Source organism: Carcharhinus amblyrhynchos, chromosome 8 (genome assembly GCF_965287045.1).
Source record: "Carcharhinus amblyrhynchos chromosome 8, sCarAmb.v2.hapA, whole genome shotgun sequence".
NCBI lineage: Eukaryota > Metazoa > Chordata > Chondrichthyes > Carcharhiniformes > Carcharhinidae > Carcharhinus > Carcharhinus amblyrhynchos.
This window is the reverse complement of record NC_137331.1, coordinates 30552576-30572491: the sequence shown is the minus strand read 5'-3', so window position 1 is coordinate 30572491 and position 19916 is coordinate 30552576. Positions and strand designations below refer to the sequence as shown.

Here is a 19916-nt window from a genome sequence, read left to right as displayed (position 1 = left end):
AAAGAAATTAGAAAGATTTCAATGCTGGCCTGGGCAGAATACTGGGGGAAGTTTAGCTTGATAGGCTAGAGAAGCAGCTGACATAACTGAACTGACAGTCCCGAGCTTGGTTAAAAAGGCATCAAAGCATTGGAGATGAGGGACAATACCTAGGAAGTTTGTCAAGGGGAAGAGGAGCCGAGGGTTATCTTTGTCCATGGTGATCTGGAATAATGAACAACTCTGGGAGAGAAAAGCAAGATGTGATATTGATTTTGTGCGATCCAGCCAAAGCTGTGATGCATAGCATAGTAAAAAGTCTGACAACACCAGGTTTTAGTCCAACCGATTTATTTGATAGTAAACTCACTAGCTTTCAAGGGCTTTCCCGCCAGAACTCTCCATTCACCTGAAGAAGAGGGAAACCCCTCGAAAGCTAGTGAGTTTACTATCAAATAAATCGGTTGGACTAAAACCTGGTGTTGTCAGACTTTTTACTGTGTTTACCCCAGTCCAACGCCAGCATATCCACATCATGCATAGCATAACCAGTTACACACCTTTAAATATTCAAGTCTGCTTGACAGGATTTGAGAGAGTGAAGATACAAGCTGAACAGGGAGAGTAGACGGGTTTCACTCAGGAAAAGTTGAAGAGAGGCTATGATTGAGCAGATGTGCAGCTGCAGAAATACTGTGATGAATGGAGAGCCAAAGGTTCTTTGGGAATTTGAAATTATCATTTTGCGGGTGTACGATAAACAGATTTTTCCCAGGAGAGCATTCCTCTCCTAAAACATATCCAAGGCACGTAGAGCGTTCCTCTCTCTCTACCCCGCAGAATCCTACCTTTGGGCAATCCTTTCTCCAACCCACCACAATCAAATCCCTCTCTTCCCTAACTTGGTCCCAGTTCCCCTCTCTCTCTTTCTCCCACAACAGGCAGGATTACCCCCATTTCGTCTTTCCCCTCTTTCCTTGTAGGGTCCCTGACTCCCCATCACAATGGGCAGGCTCCCACCCCCCATATCACATTCGGCAGTGTTCCTTGCACACCGTCTCAACAAGGATCTCCCCAGTTCCAGCAGGAAGCAGGATTTTTCCCATCCCAACAGGATACCCCTCTTTCCCCTGAGGCATCAGGATACAACCCATCTCCCCATTCCTTCTGCCCACTCCCCTCCCCCATGCTGGTACAACCTCTTTTTCTTCAACTTTCACATCTACCTTGGGCTAGGGCATCTTTGACCCTCTTCCACCTTCCCGGGGCAAATTCCCTCTCTTCCCCCAACAAAAACCCTCTCCACTAGGATCCCGCTCTCCCCAGTGCTGCCTCCAGAATCACTTCCTTTCCCCACTCCACCCAGGGCAGGATCTCTCTCTCCCCCGCACCTCCCTGCTTGATCTCCATTTAACCCAGAACACTGCATCTCCAGCCTAAACTCATTCCCCCTCCCTTCACCCAACTTGAGGGTACTATTCCTCCCCGCCCCACCACTTCCTGAGGGCACTATTCCCTCACACATCCTGAAGACACTCTTCCCCCACACACCCTGATGGCACTATTCCCCCCCCCCCACAACACCCTGAGGGCACTATTCCACCCCCCCCCCCCACACCCTGAGGGCACCATTCCCCTCCCCCACACCCTGAGGGCACCATTCCCCTCCCCCACACCCTGAGGGCACCATTCCCCCCCACACACACACCCTGAGGGCACTATTCCCCCCCCCGACCCACACACACACCCTGAGGGCACTATTCCCCCCCCCCCACCCACACACACACCCTGAGGGCACTATTCCCCCCCACACACACACCCTGAGGGCAAAGAGAGGGGAATGGTCCCCTCCCCCACACCCTGAGAGCACCATTCCCCCTTCCTCCCAGGACAAGATCCCCTTTTTCCCAGGGTAGAACCTGGATCCACTCCCCACCCGCCACCCCTTTCCCCCAGGGCAAGATCACCCACACCAACCCCCCCCCCCCCCCCGACCCCTTACAGCTGTTGCCCTCTAAGGGGGTGGGGGAGGGGGCTGATTTGACCAGGAAGTGTTCACCAATGCAGCCCATCGGTGTCTGTCACCTTGTGCCCGGGCTGCCCCCGCGGATGGTAGAGGCCGGGCACGGCACGCTGAGCCGGCATGAGCCCCGCGGTGTGCTTCCTCGCTGCCCACCCTCCCCAACGCCCACTGTGAGCCGAGGCCAGGCCGCGCCTCGCCGGTGGGTGGGCGACCGACCGATCCACTCCCACCCCCACACCGCCTCTCACCTGCGGCCCGCGAGCTCTCACAGCGAGCCCCCCATGCCCCCGCCGCCGCGCGAGCCGCTGCCCTGCGAGCAAGCGCACCAACCGTCCCGGCTCGAGCTCCTCAGCTTAAAACAGGCTGCAGGGCTCGCGCTTCCCTTCACACCGTGCCGGCTCCAGGGTACCGCCGCGCCCTTCAGGTACAACATGCCGCCGCGCCGTCCTAGTGACCGCCACACACCGCCATGCCACCACTTGCCTGTTGTTGCTGCTGCCGCCGCGCATTCAATTGCTCCATACATGCAGGCCTCGCTGGTGCCGATCGCATACAGATAGGCGAGACATGCCCACCTGCCCTGTGCCTGCTCCACACTGTCCTAGCGCCAGCTCCGTCCACCTTCAACTCTGTTCTTGCTCGCCAGTTGAACCTTTTAGTCACCGGCACTGACACTTGTCATCAGCCTGTACTCCTCTAATCACTGACATTTCTTCACCCACTTTGCAGTGGCTTCATCTTGTGCCCACTGGTTTGCTTCATCCATTTCAGGGCCGTTAGGTATTGGATGCCATATCATTGGCACACTGATCATTGGGCGGCACAGTGGTTAGCACTGCTGCCTCACAGTGCCAGGGACTCAGGTTCCATTCCCAGCTTGGGTCACTGTCTGTGTGGAGTTTGCATATTCTCCCCATATCTGCGTGGATTTCCTCCGAGTGCTCCAGTTTCTTCCCACATTCCAAAGATGTGCAGGTTAGGTAGATTGACCATGATAAATTGAGCCTACTGTCAGGGGATTAGCAGGGTTAATACATCGGATTACAGGGATAGGGTCTGGTTGGAGTTGTGGTCAGTGCAGACTCGATGAGCCAAATGGCCTCCTTCTGCACCAGAGGGATGCTATAATCTTTGGAACAGTTTCCTTTTAAACACATACTGTTTTGTTTGTCCTGAATCATTTGTTACATCATTTGTTAACTTTGTCTTGAACCATTTATTTGAGTGTGCCCACCTTCTGTGGGTCGGGGGGTGGGGGAATGCAACTGTCATTGCCACAGGATTTAGAGCATAAATAGAGCTCTGCCCCACTGATTTATGGATGCTCCACTTGGGTCTGCTCCCAAACACCGTCATCTAATCCTGTCAGCACTTCGCCCTCACCTCACCCGATCAGCGCTTCGCCCTCACCTCACCCGATAAGCGCTTCGCCCTCACCTCACCCGATCAGCGCTTCGCCCTCACCTCACCCGATCAGCGCTTCGCCCTCACCTCACCCGATCAGCGCTTCGCCCTCACCTCACCCGATCAGCGCTTCGCCCTCACCTCACCCGATCAGCGCTTCGCCCTCATCTCACCCGATCAGCACTTCGCCCTCATCTCAGCCGATCAGCACTTCGCCCTCATCTCAGCCGATCAGCACTTCGCCCTCATCTCACCCGATCAGCACTTCGCCCTCATCTCACCCGATTAGCACTTCGCCCTCATCTCACCCGATCAGCACTTCGCCCTCATCTCACCCGATCAGCACTTCACCCTCAACTAACCAATCAACATATCTGTCTGTTCTGAAGACAAAGTCATATTCAACACAAAACATTGGGCCGGGTTTTACGGCCTCGCTCTGCCTGAAACCATAACATCCCACCAGAAGTCAATGGACCTTTCCATGGTCTGCCCCTTGCCCACTCCGATTCCCATGGCAGGCAGGGTGGTAAAATTCTGACCATTAATTCTATTTCTCCAGAAATGCTGCCAGACTGGCTGAGTTTTTCCAGCACTTAGTTTTATTTCAGATTTCCAGGATCTGTAGTATTTTGCTTTTATTAACAGATCTTTCTGTTCCTTTCTCCCTCTTGTACTTATCTAGTTTCCCTTTAAATGCCTCTATACTATTCGTCTCAATGACTCTGAGAGTTTCACATTTTAATCACACTGGGTAAAGTAACTCATGGCTATTTTGTGACAATGGGGAGATCTGATACCATTTTATTAGTTCAAACAATATAAGCCCAACTAGTCCATACCATTTAATCATTCAATACTTGTCCGATGTATCGCAAGAAACCTTCCTGCCTATCAATGAAGTCTTGAAGACAATGCTCAATTTTGGCTGAGCCTGGTGTTTTGAGTTTCTAGTGCAGCCCTGATCAACATGATTGGAGATATATTAAAAACCTTGTTGTCATCTGGCTAGGGTCCTGCAATCCAACACTGCCAACCTACTTATCCTAAATATTTTTTTTAAAAATCTGTTATTGGCCTGTTCAAAATGCTGTAACCCTTTATCAGAGCCTTACTACTCAATCATAACCCATTGACATCATTTCAGTTCCAAGCCATCTTAACCCAATTTGCTCCCAAACAACATGTGGCATTCTTTATTTGTCAGTCCAGCTCTCTGCATAAAGCCAATTTTGAGCATAAAAAGCTCAGACAACCAAACAGCCACATAAAATTGAGCACTATCCTGAGCCATATTCTGTGGAGAGTACGTATGGATGGCACAGTAGTTAGCACTACTGCCTCACAGCGCCAGGGACCTGGGTTCGATTCCCGGTCTGGGTCACTTTCTGTGTGGAGTCTGCACATTCTTCTTGCATCTGTGTGGGTTTCCTCCAAAGTCCAAAGATATGTGGGTGAGGTGGATTATCCATGCTAAATTGCCCGTTAGTGTTAAGGGGACTAGCTAGGGTAAACGCATGACGTTATCCATAGGGCCTGGGTGGGACTGTTCATCAATTAGACTCATCAATTCAACTTGATGGGCTAAATGGCCTCCTTCGGCACTATAGGATTCTATGATTCTACGGTCATAAATATGTATGGAGCTGGAAGTCAACAGTGGAGAATGAATCAAGAGCATATTCTCACCCTGTCAAGTGCATAAGTGCTGACAGATTGTAGGACTCTTCTGACTCCCAATTGTTCCTGAACGTTTAACCTTCTACCATATAGGAATAAGTGTCGGCTATTTAACCCCTGGAGCCTGTTCTGCCACTCAATGAGAACATGGCTAATTTCAGATCAAACCTTTGCCCCGTATCCTTTATACCTTTGGTTAACTAAAATCTAAATCCCATTTAACAGTTGACCTAGTAACAACTGCCATTTTGAGAAGAAAATTCCAAACTTTTCCCACCCTTTGCATGTACAGCATTTCCTAACGTCACTCCTGAAAGAACTGACTATATTTTAGGCTTTATCCCCGAGTCCTAAGTACTCCAATCAGTAGCAATAGTTCTTATCTACATTATCAGTTCCGCTTAATATTTTGAAAATTTCAATTAAATCATTCCTTGGTCTTTTAAATTGCAGGAAAGATAACCCATTTGTGTAACTATTTCTCATACCTGAGTCCCTGGAACCCTGGTGTTCAGATTATTCAAGTCCAAACTACCAGCCAGATGTGAGAAACAATTCATCTCCTGGGGTTTGGGATATCAGAGATGTTTTATGTTTAACTAACTTGCTTGTGTCTCAGTTCAAACTGAGGCAACAAACATTTACCCTTTCCTGTAGGCCTCCATTCTGGTTAATTTATGGTGCTCACAGACCCTCTCCTCTGCTCACCATTGTCAGACATAGAATCTCCAGTGATGCTAGATTTTGGGACAACTCAAAGTTGGCAAGTTGCTCCCCATGTTCTTAGATCTCAGGACCTCTCCCTACACAGTGCTACCACATCCGAGAACTATCCATTCATGCTAACAGATTAACAATGCATTGCATGATAGAAATGCCAACAACCTTAAAGCATTAATTTACAAGTAGTGACAGCAAAGAAAAAACAGGGGAATCTCAGCACTAGCTAAAGAAGCAACAGATAACAGATACTCGATAAGACGTTTTCAAAAATTCAAAAAACACATGGTTAGCACAGAGTAGGGAGTGCCAGAATTCATGAATTAGAGGTAAGTGCTTAATTTATCATTTATCTGACGTATTAAGAGAATGATATCCTTCAGGTAAAGAAACAGTCTTAAGAGGTTAATAGCCTAAATATATCAAAGGAGAAAAATAAATTGAACAGGAAAAACCAATATTAAAAAAATTCAATTTGCATTGAAAATCTATTATACAGAAATAATTAGTAAATTACTGAAGAAACAAATCCAGTGCTAGACCTCCCATGATTCTATTAGATCCAGAAATAAATGACGGCCAACAAATAAATAATTAGAAATGGTGACACAGACAGCATATTGGGATAGATGTTCTAAGACTGTCTTAGACTATACCTGCAGGAAATGAAGATTTTCAGATATCAAGTCGTTGGGCTGGAGAGAGAAAGATACACTCTGACATGTAAAGGAGGGGGAAGAGATATCTGGATAGTACCTCATCTCAGAAAAAAGCACATTCATGAAGTTAGCAGGCTAGGAAGAATTAAGAGGAGATAGAGAACAAGGCAGATACTGGTCCTATTGAAAAGATACAATGTACTTGTGACATTGTTAGAATGCTAACCATGATACCACAGAGCAGATGGCAGACTAAAGTTGTGGCAAGTATGGCACAACAGAAAGATTATAGTTCTAGAGTATTCAGTAATTAGGAAAAACGTAACCGAGATGCCCAGAAGTTGTGCAGCGTACCTGATGCAAGGGTAAAGGATACGAAGGAACAACTAGAGAGGAACTTGAAAGGGGAGGTAGAAGATCCAGGGTCAGGGTCCATGTCAGGATCAATGATACAGGGAGAGCTGTTAAGAGGGTATTGGAAGATCGGAACTAAATCAAAAAACAAAGCCCCATTATTGGTAATGTTGCGATATCTACAACACGTTAACTGGCATTGGGAAAGGCATATCAGGAGCTGAATGCATTAATGAGATAGAAAGGAGAGGTTCCATTTCATGGGACACTTTTCACCAGTAATGGAACAGAAAGGATCTGTGCTTCCAGGATGGACTCCACCTTGTCCAGAGTCTTAACAGAAAGGATGATTCCAGTTATGGACAAAACTTTAAACTCATAAGACAGGATGTTTAAAATATATAAGGCTGAAGCCAAAAGATTAAAGGGATGAGGGTATAGCTCAGATCAAGGTAAGGGGTAAGGGAATAGATAGAATTGTGGAATATAAATATCTTTTTAAAAAATGAAGAGAAATGATTAATAAAAAACAGAAATGTGTACGACATTCAAAACAAAATGAGGGAACCAAATACAGTAATTCATAGGGAGAAATCTGATGTAGATGAATGAATAATGGTGACATAAAGAACAGGATTAGTTAAATATTGTGAGCTACAACATATTTAGAAAGGATAATGAAGGTGGCTACACAAAATAGAGTTAGCATAATGGTGGTATGATAAAGAGGCACAATTAACATTAAGATAGAAACAGAATCCAAATAAATTGAGATAAAAGATCAGTCATACCTATAGGGATATTCTACAAACCACCTAAAAGTGAAAGAGAAAGGAATAATTGTCAGCAAATTCATGCAATGACTGACTAAACAATATAATCAAGGTGATTTCAATCACTCCTAAATAAACTGGCATGAATAGATAGGGAAAGGAGTGGATAGATAGGAGGAGTGGAATTTGTACTGTGTACAGGACTCATCTAATAAGTAAGAAGTCCAGCAAGAAAAAAAAATCGCTGCTGGATCTATTAATGGAAAATTAGCTAAAGCAGTTAAGTTAGCAGAGAGAAACACCTAAGTATTAGTGACCATAACATAATAAACTTTAGGATAATGGTTGTATCACTAATGTATTTCTCATAGACTAAAAATTAAATTGGATAAATGCTAGTTTTAAAGGGATGAAAATAGGATAAGCAAAGATAAACTAGGAAGCAATATTGACAATATACCAGTGGGGAAAAAAAGAATTGAACAGCAACAGAAATATATTTCAAAAGAAATAAAAATTAGCCAACTATAAAACACCATCAATCAATAAAAAGAGGAGTGAAGAGGACACTCAGTAGGGTACATATTGCACCATGCTGTGTTAACTCAATATTTTTATAATTACACAGCTCTTTCTTGAGTTTTTCCCTGCCTGGTTGGTGCTCTATAATAAAAATAGATTTTTATTAAGAGCTTCCATCTCATTGAGAAGGCACCAGGCCAATCCACATCCAACAACCTGCTTTGAAAATTCTGCTCACATTTTGACAGCTATGATAAATTCCACCATAGCAGTTTAGACAATCCATAACATTCTAAAATAGTCAACAATGATCCAAATAAAACAACCCACAACAATATTAACAACCTTTAAAAGATACCAGGATCTATATCCACATCTTTGCCAAAAATTAAACAGTTCTTCCTTGGGCCATACCCTCAAAGTATCAAGTTTTATTGAAACTGTCAATTAGATTTTGAGATACAAGGTTGGGTTTTCTACCCCTGTTTTTGGCAGGCGGAGATGGCAGTCGGGGAAAAGAATCAAGGGAGTCCTAAAACTGCTTTCAGGATTTCCCCTGTTATTGTTCCCACTAATGACATAATAGGGTTCCCATCATGAAAGATCAGGAACTCCATTACCATACAGTAGCCTACACTTAGCAGGCCTCCCCACTGAATTGTCCCCTCACATAAGGATTTTCCCCCACCTCGCTAGTGTGACATTATGTCAGCGGGATTTACAAGAGATTTTTGAAAATGATGGTGCACAGGTAAGTACAGCTCCCGGAGGTGGCGGGGGGGGGGGGGGGGGGAGAAGGTCATGCCCTGGCAATGCCTAGGCACTGCCCCCTGGCATTGCAAGGGGGGAATAGAGGGTTCAAATTCATGGGGGTTCTTTTTAAAAGATGTTTTTGATAAAGGGATTGTTTGAGAACCCCCACCCACCTCCCCCAGCATGACACAGTGGGACCTGCAAGACTGGAATCTGGTTTCGTCAGCCTGTGGTGTTCCACAAGGATTGGTGCTAGAGGCACCGTTGTTCACCAATTACAGAAACAATTTAGACTCAGAATCAGAAATACAGTTTCAAAATTTTCATATGGGGTAACTGCAAAGAAATACAGGAAGATGTTAATAAACTTACAGAATTGTCTTATAAATGGCAAATGAATTTTAACATAGGTAAGTGTAAAATGGTGCATTTTTGGAGGAGAAATAAGAAGGCCATGACATGGAATATAAATAGACTAGAGGAATAAAGCAATCTAGGATTGCAGATTTACAAATCATTAGTAGCAGCAACATAGGTTAACAAGGCCATAAAAATGTAAACCAAGCATTGCGATACAATTCTAGAGAAATAAAGCTGAAAAGCAGAGAAGTTATGATGACCCTGTATAGAACCTTGGTTGAGTACAGTGCACAGTTCTGAACCTGTATTACATAATGGATATAGAAGTACTGGAAAAGATGAAAGAAAAAAATATAAGTATCATTCCATAACTAGATGTCAGAAAACAGATCATTTTAAGTAATCTATATTTGTATTTTAAGATATTAGCAATAAAGTATATATTTAAGTGAGTTTAATTGTGTGTGTCTATGTAAGAAAGGGTCAAAACTTTAATGAGAGTCATGTTAAAGATCAAGGCCTGTATGGGGATTTTGGTTTCATTTCTAACTGTGCCAGCACTGTTATATGTTTGCAACATGAAAATAAACAAGTGTAAAGAAGGACTGGGTTATTGCTTAGCAATCAGGGACCACTTTAAGTTAGAAAGACCTTTTGAGATGAGTTTTAAACTGGACCCAAGGCAATTGGAATTCAGTAGCCGAAGAGGAAACATCTCTCAGGAGACTGCCAGAAGCAGAGGAGCAGAACAATAAAGTACTGGGAAGAAAGCAAGTCACAGAAGTTAAAGAACAGATATTTTAGAAGCCAGGGAATGAAAAGTGAAGTTCTGGGAAGACAAATCAAAGACACAAAAGGAAAATTGAACAAGGTACTCTTAACGAAAGTTAAAGGAAGAGCAGAAAGAGGATCCTAGTTAGAGCTGAAAGGTGCAGACCTGGTGAAGTTAACTATGAAAATCCAGACACCTGAGATAATTCTAAGGCTGGTGAAGCAGTGATGTTCTGTTGGTGTGGCTGTGTACCTTAGAGATTGTGTGGAAGTTAAATGTACACGGCAATTCAAAACAGAGAATACTGAAAGGAGATTGAAATCCTAGAAGCATCTGAATGAAGCACTGTTTGGGAGAAGACATGTCTTTTCGAGAGTGAAGTTTGGAAACACTCATGTGGAAGCTAGAGTTCCAGTGAGACCAGCTGGCTCATATTGTGATAATCATCTGGAGGAATTTGATGAAAAATACACAGAAATTGTATTGGATGGTGTATGCCATTTGATTTCAGAGTGCGGTGTGTGTGACCACAGTGACTTGTTGGTTTACAGGCGGTATGTATTTACTGAGAACAATATAGTATACAATATATTCTGTACCTTAAACAAATGTGTACATTTGTGAAGATATAGGTGGGGTGAAAGAGTATTATGTTATAATCCCAAAGTGGACACAGCTTCATTCGTCCCAAAATCGTAAGATCCTGCCCGAGGTCAACAGACCTTTCCAAAGTCCCCCCTCGTTGCCCACTCCAATTCCCATGGCAGGCGGGACAGGAAAATTTCAGCCTCCATCTTCATATTTAATAAATGTTATATTATTTTGCAGAAAGCTAATTACTGTCATGTCACTCTGTTCACCTATGTTTCTGAAAAAAAGTAAAGTTATAGTCTGTTGAACCAGAGCTCCATTCTGGACCTGGCTGTCCAGGAGTAAGATCATCTGGGATTGTAACGGAAATTATAATCATCAGGTGTATACTGGAGCACTCTTCCCCAGAAGAGAAGACTAAGGAATAGCCAGATAGAGGGTTATAAAATTATGAAAGAGTGAGGGACACAGAAACATTAACAGGGTGGACATAGAAAAGATGTTTCCACTAGTGAAGAAGTCTAAAGCTTGATATGGGAAAGTCGCTATTAAGTCCGTTCTTTACTGAAAGAATGGTTAGAATATGGGATTTGCTACCATATGGGGTGGTTTAGGCAAATAATATAAATGTACATAAGGGAAAATTAAATATGTATACGATGAAGAAGGGAATAGAAAAATTTGCTGGTTGCATTAGTTAAAGTACAATCGGAAGAAGGTCACGTGAAGGAAAACCACTGACATAGACCAGTTGGGCCAAATAGCTTGCTTCAGTGCTGTACATTTGATGTAAAATAACAAACCAACACTACCTTGGATTCTCCATTAAAAATGCCATTAAAGATATAAACTGAATACATTTTAATCACATAGTATCTATGTACATGTATAAATTTCACCCTTATCATATTCTTAAAACACTAAATTAAAAGAACATATCTATCAATGGTCAGCAAAATTTATCAAGAAAGAATAGAGGGAAAAGAACTCAACAAATCAAATTACTCAGAGAACCTAAATCCTTTTAATCACAAAATATTGTAAGCCTGGGAAAAGTCAAAAATATACAATTTGAAAAAAAAAGAACCAATCAAAATAAACCAAAATAGTTTTTCATGCATCTTGCTTTTGCTATTTTTTCCCAACAAGCTTAAGCACATCAATTCAAAAGGTTTCTTGTAAAATAAAAACATGTCATAATAATATTATTAACTGTATCTATAAAATGGCCATTGAATATCTTAATATTTTAACATAGAGGGCTGAACCTCTCTTACAAAACTAATTTGCATTGCTATTTTTCTCAGAATCATCTGCCAGTTGAAGGGCATTAACAAGTACAAATATGCTTGCTATTCCCAATGTTGTAATCTGAGCATGTGCAAAATAGGATTTCAGAATTTAATGCTATTAATTTTCACTTGAAAAAGATGCTGGCTAGATGAAAGGATATGATTACGTATGATTGTATGTAGCATTTTTATTTAAACCACTAATTTGAATAGAATTATATTTTATAAAATGTTATTTTTCCTCAATGTAAGTGTGCTTCCAACAGCATTTATGTTTGCTTGTTTTTTCAAATGATTTCATATCAAGCTGGAAGATGAATTTAAAAAATCTCTCTGAATAATCGGTTCCAATGAAAATGATCAAAGGTGTTTTTTTCCTTGAGATAGGAATAAGAACATAAAAATATATGTTCTTATGAACAAATAATAAGTCATAGCTTATGATAACTTATAAGTAATAACTTATATGAACAAATAATAAGTTTCATTAGACAATTAAAATACCTGTGCTTTGTTTATACTGAGAATTTAAAATGAGCTTTTCTACAAAAATAGTTAATTAAGCAACTGAGTTTGTTGTTTATCTATTACATTGCAGTGGGGGAAATTTATTTTCCATGAACCAATAAAAAATTGGCTCTTTAATAGTCAAGTGAAGTCTACAAATTTCTTTGAAAACTCCTTCACTGCACTAGTTCAATATGTACCCACTTCCACATTCCAGCCCCCAGTTCATAATAAGTGTAATTGCTCACTCACTAATACCGAGCAAGGTGTTCCTCAGTAAAACCACAGATGTTTATTGAATAGATGACCATATGATTAAACGTCTTGTCAAATGTCCCAGATCTTTGCCAAAGGGCCTGCTCAGTTAAGTATAGACACCTGAAGCCCCATAACATCCAGGGCTATGGACCAATTGCTGAAAAATGGGATTAGGCTGTATTGTTCATTACTCGGCCAGCTCAGACTAGAAGGGCAGTGTAGCTTCCTTCTGTGCCATGAATATTTCTACATTTTCTAAATGTCTGAAAAGGAGGTATGCGCAAGGATGCAGAGAGAGCACAGAGGAGAGAGCCAACATAGACATGATGAGACAAAATGGCTACATTTTGTGTTATAACATTTCTATGATTCTATGGATAAATATTGGCCAGGACACCATAAAATTCTTCTACCCTTCTTTAAGGGCAAACAGGCCTCAATTTAACGTCTCAGTTTAAAGGCAGCACTTTCGATAACATAGCACTCCACCAGTACTACCTTGAAGTATCTGGATTGTGTACTTGAATCTTGGATTATGTACTTATATCTGGAAAATGACTTTTTTTTGACTTAGAGGCTACAGTGTTACCACTGAACCAAGAATGTACCAATTTAGTGACTTTGTAGAGTTGGGATAGCCAAATAGAATTCAGCATCATCAACTGAACTTGGATGCCCATTTCCCATTGTTATAACAATGATCCACTTCAAAAGTATTGACTGTGAAGCCATAAGGTCATGAAATACACTATATAAATGCAGGTTCTTTCTTGTGCCAGACAATTTTAAGGTTAAGATTTCACAGAAGACCTCCAGCTGCTCTCCAGATCATCTAACAGCCATGAAAGGCCCAAGCTGCAAGGAAACTTCAAAAAGAGGGAAAAAACATGACAACCAGGTTAGTCCTTGCCTGTGTAGCAATATTTAATTGTGTTAAAACTTGAAACCATGAAATGCATCTGTTTACTTTATAAAAATACTGCAATTCCTAAATTCTGAGTGATGGTAAATAGGCATATATTCATCACATACTGCTCACACCCAAAATTTTAGTTCTGCCATTGCTTCACCAAATTAAAAATAAATTCACCATCCATATTTGAATCCCTTATTGCTGATTCAGCATCTGCAAGTTGCTATGCAACAAATATAGTTATCACGTAAATTTTTTTTTCAGATATGCAAATTTGTTATAGAACACTCACACCACCAATTTTCAACCTGAAATGTCAGGAGACTTCAGTATCTCTTGTTTAAACTGGTTATTTTTTGCAATCATTTTTCAGTATACCAGTACAAATAAATAAAACATGAAAGCAGAATTATGTAAACACATTGAATTACAAATTATTATTGGTGATATTCATGCACAAATGATTAATGTGTTCATAGGATTATTTTTGAGAGGTTCACCCTACATTTTATATTAGGATGAAATTAGTAACAACAGTAGTTGTCAAAAGCAGTTTCTGCAGATAACAGTGGTGACTTCTCAGATCCTACACAATTTTCAGCAACTACAATTCCCACAATTCTCAGCATCAACAATTCCCACAATTCTCAGTACAAAATAATTCCCATATCCCCAAAAGTCTAACGCTAAGCCGTAACCTTAATTTCTCCATGACCATACCTCCTCCGCCCAAGTCCTCCAAAACCACAACTCGATGCAGTGTCAACAGTGTCATGCAGGATAGCTGTGGTGCCAATCCTTACTCCATATCTTTACATCTCATTACCATTCTTAATTTATCATCTCAATGTTCCAAATTAAGTATCTTCATGAGATTTCAAACAAAACAGACAAATCCACCATGTGGCTATAGCACTCAGCTTCCATAGAGCACCAACACTCAAATTGTCTCCACGACTTCAAAAATCCCTGAATTTCAAACAGCCCCCTAGTTTCTTATCATGATTAATAGACATCCACATAAACTGGTTTTCTGAATAATCTTCAGTGCACCACATTCTGCCAGTGACACCTATGACTGGTTTGTTATGCAATCAAACAATTATGATGACCACGAAGGCCACCGGAAAATACAAGTTGCCTTATTGAGTGAGCAGAGGCTCACCCAATGCGAAGCAGCCAGCAGGGATACTTAAGCTTGTAACTCTACCCAGACCAGTGTTGTAGGGCACAAGTGAAGACTAGCTGACTATACCATGGGAGTGGCTTTTTCCTTTGGTGTACAATAAAGGGTGTTGGTGACGCAAAACTGGCATGTGACTGAATTACTACACACAAACATCAACTGCTAACAATAATCCTGTTCTTACAGGTCTATTGGGATAGTAATGTGTTAATAATCTTACTATGCACATTGTATTTGACAGCTTATACACCTTATGATTGAAATTTCCAGTCTTTGTATTCGTATACAACATACATTATGCTTTCCCGTTTTATATATCCTGCACTACACCTAATTGTCTGACCAAAAGAGTAAGAAAATTCCAATTAATGATCAAAATATGGCCTCTTAGAAAATGTATCTGAAAGGCATCCAACTATGTATCTGAAATGCTTCCAACTATCTCTCTCCCTGCTAGGCTGGGAGATGCCTTACCATCATTTGCCATCTCCAGATGGCAACCCAGGTAAGATGTAGAACTCACAATGACGAAAATTGCAGGCGTGAACCCATATCCTGTAACATTTGATGCAGTAATGGCTCTTGTCTAAGAACTCGAATACAGCACAAGCCTCCAAGTCTCACCATACAAGTTAGGAGTAGTTCTCAAACCCATGATATTGTGATTTCATAGCCAGCAATTTTTATTATTATAACAAAAATTCCAAATAAGAGCCTAATACTTTCACAGATCTGAATATTTACCAGGATTTCAAGTGTTGAATCCAGGATTGCAACACTTGAAACAAACTCCTGCTTCTATTTTCTATGGTTCTATGATTTACATCTGTATGGAAAACTCCAAATTTCTGCAAGCTCATTCAGAGAGATTTCCTAAGTTCAGAAGGTTCCTCCAGCTAAGTGATTATACTAAAACATACAGAATCTCTGCAGATAGGTCAAATAATATATTCTATACTATAATCATATAACGTCTGAATTAAATGATTGCGAGAATTGCAAAATGCTAAACAAAAGTCATAATGGTCCTAATCACCATGGATTAAGTAAGGCATAATTTTGGCAGGCCGATTTCCAGAATTATCTTCCAGTTATTGAAACATTTCATAAAGGGCAAGAAGAACAGAGGACTTCAAGAATTCTTATTGCCCCAAGGAATCTTGCTATTAATTCAGGGATTGCGTATATATATTTTAAAGTAGTCCAATTATCTCTAAAGGTACTGGTACAAAGTTAAATTTCACTTCAACCAAAAAATGTGTCACTAAAGAATCACCACAATTTTATGTTGGAACCTACAACATAGGATTTCTCAAAGATACCATTAGCATGTGAGATTTCTAGATAACAGGGAGACTACTATGATACATAGAACTGTAATAGGGCATTTCCTAATGCTTTTATTTTATTCCTAGAGAAGTCACATACATACAATATTCTTAATACACAATGCTGAAAATTGTAAGCCATTGCCAGCATCATTGTCAATCTTAATACCAGTCTGTGATTATTTAGCAGAAGATCCATTTCTAATAAGGTTCATTTGTTCATCATTACCATAGCTATCGTGGGGCCATTGGCACCATCTTGCTTCTTTTCAGGCTTTCTTCAAGCCTCCCAAAGTCCACATCTCAAAGTTAATGACCCATCTGATTTTTCTTCTTCTGTTTTTACCCTCAAATTCTCCTTTAGTTTTTGCCAGGACAAGGCTTATGGCCAAAAAGTGGCAAGCAATTTTTGTGCTACACAAGTGACAGGCAATGACCACCTGCAACAAGAAAGAATCTAAACACCTCCCTTTGACATTCAACATCATTACTATTGTAAATGCCCCCAAATCAACATATGAAGGGTCCTCCACTTCCCAAAAACATAACTGGAGCAGTCACTGGAAAACTGTTGCTACAAGAACAAATCAGAGGCTAGGTATTCTGTAGTAATTGGCTCACCACCTGACTCCTCAAAATTTTCCCACCATTTTCAAGGCACAAATCAAGAATATAACGGAATAATCACTATTTGTCTGGATGGGAACTTAAATTTAATGTCATTCAGGACAAAACAACCTATTTGATTGACATCCCATCCAGCACTTTAAACATTCAGTCCATCCAGCAGCAGTGTGCAACAGGCGCAAACTGTTCCACCTATGAAAATCTATGATCTCTATCACCCAGAAGGGCAAGGGAGCAGACACATTAGAATATCTCCATCTCTAAGTTCCTTAAGTCACCCCACCCTAAATTGGAAATATATTATTTTTATTTCATCATCTATGTGCCAATATCCTGGAGCTCCTCCCTAGAATTAATGGAGTATGAACATCACATAGACTGGAGTGGTACAAGAATGTAGCTCATCACCACCTTTTCAAGGGCAATAAATGTTCCCCTTTCCAACAAGGAACTAATTTTAAAAAGTAACTAAGCATAGTGTCAATTCAATTTCAATTGCTATACAGCAATACAAAGTCTTGGAGCTTGACTTTTCCATCATGTTACATCATCCATTCCCTGTGCTACCTAACCAAATATGTATCAAATAATTTACAATCAGCAAAGTAAAATTTTTCTTTAGCAATCCATTTTCCAACTTTTTTTTAAAGGAATGTGTATTTAACAAGTGTCCCACTGTCTCTTACTCTTCTATTAGCATTTACAAAGCCTTAAAAACCTGAGTACTATATCTTAAAACTCTGCATAGTGTAGAGAGTGCTAGTTATGCTGCTATTGTGCTCAAGAATCTCAGTGTGCACTAGTTCAGAGAAGTAGACCAATCTTTGGTATATATTAACAAGTATTCTCAATAGTTGTGTCCCATTTACAACTACTGCTGGTCCAAATTGTTCCTGGGTTTTCTTAACTATTGTGCGTATCCTTGTGCTAAACTAGGTTTTAAGCGATTTAGTTAGCTTCTGAACAAGTCATTCTGTACACAAGTCCCAAATGTGCCAGCAGGTTAAAAGCCACCAGCATTTCAAAAGATATCTCATTGGATGTGAGTTCCAAAAACAAGATCAGCAGTTTTAGATTGACCAGAGAATACTCTACCCTACTAATAAGAAACACTTTGGGATAGGTGATTACACCACCCAGGAAACATATACATATGTTAATTGGTTAGAACTACAGAAGCTGAGGAGACAGACAGCAAATACACAGAAAGAACCATGAAAGGGAAATAATAGTATAATTGGCAGCCTTTTCAATGGAAGCAGGGAGGCTGTTTCCATCTAGCAGTCTGTAAATCGTTTCTAGCTAGCAGATCAGAAGCATGAGTGCAGAAACAACAGTTCCGCAACTGCTTCTGGAAGCAGTTAAAAACCATGGGCGAAATCTTACTATCTGTTGTTTATCTCCCCAGAGAAACCAGTCAGTTTTCTCACCAGATTCTACAAGACTCTGTCAAAAAAAATGCCATGATGTGGAGATGCCGGCCTTGGACTGGGGTAAACACAGTAAGAAGTCTCAGAACGCCAGGTTAAAGTCCAACAAGTTTATTTAATAGTAAACTCACAAGCTTTTGGGGTTGCCCCCAAAAAAAATGCCATCATAGAAGTGGACAGTGCTTAAGTATGCCAGCAAAACCTGGCTGCTCAGAGATCAGGGTGCCATCTTTAAAGGGTGCTTCGATCAAAACTGCAATAAACCTCCCCTCCCCTCCCCTCACCCTACCACCATGGCCTCAGGGGATCTACTTCCCACCCACCCCTAATACTGAGTTGTAATTCCAACCCTCCACCCCCAAGATCATCGGCCCTTTCTCTCCTCCACAATTATTGGCCCCGTTCCCTCCAGTTGGAGCCCCACCATCCCCACAACGGCCATCACCAATGCCTCCGCTTCGTCGGGCTGATTCCAGCTCACGAGCACAGCAGCATTAATCTTCCTCCTTTTGGCTTCTACTGGGGCCCGCTATTTGGAGCGGGTTGACACTGCCAGGTTGGCATTGCTGTGGTGGCAGAGTGGCATGGTACCAACCTGGCAGTGCCAACCTGTGCCAAGAGGCATGATGTGGGTATGCCGGCGTTGGACTGGCGTAAACACAGTAAAAAGTCTGACAACACCAGGTTTTAGTCCAACCTATTTATTTGATAATATACTCACTAGCTTTCGGGTTAGCCCCTTCGTCAGGTAAATAGGTTGGACTAAAACCTGGTGTTGTCAGACTTTTTACCAAGAGGCATGGCCAGAGCACTGCTGGCCATGTCCCTCTCTCCTGGGAGCTATACTAACATTTGCATCCCCAGAGAGACCCCAATGTCTGTTGTGAACCACACCGACATAATATCACATCAGTGTGGTGTCAATATCTGGCATGCGGGTGGTGGATTAATAAGATCAAAATGTATGCTAACGCATGCAAAGTAGGTTCATACCCACTGTAGGCATGAACCTGATGACATCACAGGTGCTGGGGCAGGGAAGATCCGAAAGTTGAGATCTCACAGGAAAACTGTGACTTCCAGATCTTGAGCCCCTGCCAGCATTCACATGGACGGCGAATGCGGGCTCATGTTTTCTCCCATATCTTTTCTGAACCAAGAAGACACATTCCCAGAATGACCACTCAATCGTACAGAGTATGGTAACTATAAGCTATCCTTTCCTTATAGATCTATTGAATTGGATGTTGTTTGGGAAGAGGGAAGTCCTGAAAGAGTTCAGACCTCCTAATGTACTATGGATAAAAAAGGCTCATTTCTACTGGGTGCATTTAGTAGTTCTCAAAGTACTTAGTTCATTATAGTCCTGCACATGTCTTTTCTGTATTGTAATAAATAGTCTTTAATAAGTGTTATACTATGACTGGGCTAGTTCCTGTTATGATGTTCTCATTGGATCTTGCACAAGGCACCTCACGCCATTCCTGAAAACAAATTAAACACCACCACAAATACTGTTCCAGGTTGGGACACCTTTATACTAATTCAAAATGCCTAATGGTCAAAAGAAAGTGACTTTACAGCAAAAAACAAAAGGGAAGAGCATTATGCAATCTGCACCTTGTACTGATGTGACTTCAATGTCAGCCACCAAGGAGAGATATAAATCAGCAAATTACGTCAGTAAAGCACAAATTTAACACTCAAAGTGCAGATGCATGATAGAACGTATAACACTACAGCACAAACAGGCCCTTCGGCCCACAAGTTGCGCCAATCACATCT

General features: G+C 41.3%; 1 protein-coding gene across 11 annotated transcripts in view; it reads right to left on the bottom strand.

The window, feature by feature from the left end:
* The window catches only part of fam49bb (family with sequence similarity 49 member Bb), a 194963-nt gene that overhangs the window by 162715 nt on the left and 12332 nt on the right, over positions 1 to 19916 (bottom strand). Inside the window, exon 1 of one of the 11 annotated variants that reach the window (XM_080193844.1) lies at positions 2486 to 2609. The exons of 7 other annotated variants lie outside the window; for them this stretch is intronic. The gene's annotated coding sequence lies outside the window, so the exon portion shown is untranslated. Of the gene's footprint in view, positions 1 to 2250; positions 2402 to 2485; positions 2610 to 19916 lie in introns of those variants that run through there. 3 more of the 11 variants (XM_080193836.1, XM_080193840.1, XM_080193835.1) reach the window with 3 other exon arrangements.